The sequence below is a fragment of the Chenopodium album genome, chromosome 21 (genome assembly GCF_948465745.1).
Source record: "Chenopodium album chromosome 21, dcCheAlbu1.1, whole genome shotgun sequence".
Lineage (NCBI taxonomy): Eukaryota > Viridiplantae > Streptophyta > Magnoliopsida > Caryophyllales > Amaranthaceae > Chenopodium > Chenopodium album.
The window spans coordinates 28,055,452-28,058,870 of NC_137854.1; the positions used below are offsets into that span (position 1 = coordinate 28,055,452).

The following is a 3,419-nucleotide window of genomic DNA, read 5'->3' on the forward strand; positions in this document are numbered from 1 at the left end:
CATGCTTCTAAAGTCAAGGTTTCGTAATTCGTACGTACCTTGAATAAACGAATTAGTTGGCCACTTTAGAAACTAGAAGTCACCTTCTACGAACTCCTCTCCTAAACCAAATAATAAGAAGTAACTCAACACCCAAGCAAATAAATTTACAGCAATACCAAACTACTTTAAAACCTCTCAAATCATCAAAATAAAGCCTTTAAATTGCTCCCATTAGTCAAAATTAGTAGTACAACATCCAACTACAAGTTTATGTGTTAGAATTATGAAAATATAGTGTTTTATATCAAATTACAGCAACTTTAAAGTGGGTAAATAAATCTGGAAATTCGTTTTAAGTATATAAAATAACCCCATAAGCATAACTACTTGAAATAGTTATTATATAGCAAGTTAGTGTGTTAATTAAAAACCCAAGAATATATCAATTCAATGCAATTATAAAAGGTATGAAATCTGAAAATTATTTTTAAAGTTAGAATATAAAGTTCAAAGCTTTTTCAATCACAAAATACTCACAATAATTATTTTATAGGTTTAGAAGCATAAAAACATGAAATTAACACTACTTGTTCATAAAAAAATTGAAACTTTAATAAATCTGAAAATTAATATACAACCAAAATAATCATACTTTGACATAATTTGAACATAGAATAATTAAGTAACTTAATTAGTACGTTATTAAGCCTTAAAACATGAAAAATCAACACTTTAAACCCTAAATTCATACATACCCAAATCTGAAAATTAATATAATAATTTAAACATGTTGAAACCCATAAATTTATAATATTTTATAATTTAAACATACTATCAAACCATAATAACAATAATTTAGAATTGAAATCACATAAAAATTGAAGCTTTAAATCAAATTAACAAAGTACGAAAAGTGAAGGAAAAGGGGGAAAAGCTTATTGTTGTACGGTGGTTGTCGAGGTGACCGGAGGTGGCAGTGATATGTCCATTTTATATAGAGATTTACCCCCATCCCTTGGTCATAATTAGCAGTGTTTTTGGCTCTTTCGGGCCACTTTTATTACTAATTGGTGTTTTCTAGTTTTTCGTAGTTTTTGTTGAGTTTTGTAGGAAATTGCATCTTTGGAGCATTTTCTCGGGTTTTTCATAGAGCAACTACGAGAATGAGGGAGCACGACCATCATTGAAGCCCAAGGCCGGCTAGAGCCATCGAGCCGGTGGTTAAGGGCTCGGTATTTGGAATACCGAGGTACTTGGACCGAGTATTCAAGACCCGAAGAGGAGATCCGGATTGGGCCGAGGAGTCGAGCCCAATCGAAGTCCAAGCCTCGAGGAGCCACAAGGGCTCGATCGGGCAAGCATAGACCCGATCGGGCAAGGCAACAGCAATGGTGCGTTGCTAGGCGCGCCCGATCGTGCGAGCACCTAGCACGATTGGGCGGAGCTGCTACATAGAGAACACATGGAAAAAGGCGCGCCCGATCGGGCGCGTGTTTCTGGAGGTGTTTGTTAGACGAAACACTTAGTTTCTAATTAGGAGTTGTTAGATTTTTGTTTAAGTACGTTTTTAGGATAATTATTTTGGTTACTCTTTCCCTTTTTACTTTCTCTCTCTACTTAATATTTTCTCTCTCTAGACTTTTCTCTCTACTTTTTCCTTGTTCTTGACTAACTTTGTAATTCCGCCGTCTTGGTACGATTTCTATTTTAATTAATTTCAGTAATTTCTTCCTTTCAATTCCTTATGGCTTATTTTATTACTTTGCATGCTTTAGATTTAATTATGTCTGAGTAGTATAATTCTAGGGTTTATGGGGATCCATAATTAATATGAAGGGATAATTTGTTATTATTGATTATTGATATTGCATGATAATTTCTTATTGAATTGTTTTAATTCTTTGCAATTAGATTATGAATCGAGCAGATGTAATTTGATTGTGAATGTTTAGCAATATTGAATTGATGAATCGAGCAAATGTTAATTTAATATCGAAGGCTATTTTCAATAGGAACTTAGATCTAGTAAATTGCGAGAGCCTGTTAGATCTATGTTGGTAAATAAATTGAGAGAGCCTGTTAATCATGTTATCTGTGCAATGTTGATTAATTGATTGTTATGTTTTATCCTGGAATATTAATTATTGGTGAACCTATGACCCTAGGCCTTCTTATTATCGACTTACTCCCTAAACTTAATCTTCGTAGTATAGTTTCACATTACAAACAACAAATTGGTTACTTTAATAATTTAGATTATATTAATTAATTAGGAGTAGAAAGACCAAGTTTCCTGTGGATTCGACCCTACTTCCCTATCTACTTTAGTTAGAGGATTTAGGTAATACTTTTGATTAGGTGATACGACTTTAGCCTGTCAAAATTTGGCGCCGTTGCCGGGGAAACGGTTTTTTTTTTATTTCTAATTATTTTTGTATTCTAGATTATTTTCTTTGCCTCAAAGGACGTCTGTTCTTTGAGGTAGTTTTAATATTTTTCTTTTTAGTTCTTTGTTTATGCCCAGGTGTTCCAGATCAGGTTACATTCCTTTCGATCCTGAGATCGAACGCTCTTTTCATAGACAGAATAATTTTCATAGGCAAATCCTGGCAGGTTCTGGGAGTAATAATATTTCTAGAAATTCACCATCTAGTTCAAGTGATTCAGAGGAACATTCTGATCCAGAATTAGAGATGACTGCACCAAAGAAGCTCAGCGATTATTCGTAACCATCCTTGACGGATTTTCCACATCTTTCTCTTTCACCTGATCTCGAGGGAGTCCAGTTCGAGATCAAGCCCCAGTTTATAACGATGATAGAAAGAAAGCAATTCAGTGGAGCTAAGGGTGAAGATCCTAATCTTCACATTGCAGATTTCTGTCAATACTGCAACACTATTAGGCAGAATGGGGTAACGCAGGACCAAATCAGGGAGATTCTTTTTCCCTTTTCTTTATGTGGAAAAGCTAAATTGTGGTTTAATGGTTTGAATAGAACTGCACTTGGTATTACTAACTGGGAGACTCTTGCTTTGAATTTCTATAATAAATATAACCCTACAGAGAAAACAACTTTACTAAGAAGTGTCATTCAGAACTTTGCCCAAGAGCCAGATGAAGCATTATATGAGGCTTGGGAGAGGTTCAATGATCTGTAGAGGGAGTGTCCCCACCATAACTTGGCAAAGTGGCAGTTGATTCAAGCCTTTTACAATGGATTAGGGAATGCATCTAGGACAATTTTAGACTCCGCAGCTAGCGGTAGATTTATGAATCTTAATGTTGATGATGCAGGTCAAGTTATTGAAGATATGGCGATACATAATTCCCAATATGGGAATACTAGAGGCTATGCAAATAAGGGCAAGCACCATGTTGATTCAGTAACCCTTATGCAAGCTCAGCTCACATCTATTTGCCAAAAATTAGATAACCTT

At 34.8% G+C, this 3,419-nt stretch overlaps 1 non-coding gene across 1 annotated transcript; it reads right to left on the minus strand.

Moving 5' to 3' along the window:
- Window positions 1-3,056: 3,056 nt before the first annotated feature.
- On the minus strand, window positions 3,057-3,163 carry LOC145603295 (small nucleolar RNA R71). Its single transcript, XR_014104812.1, has one exon. It is a non-coding gene; the product is annotated as a small nucleolar RNA R71 (small nucleolar RNA).
- Window positions 3,164-3,419: the final 256 nt, after the last annotated feature.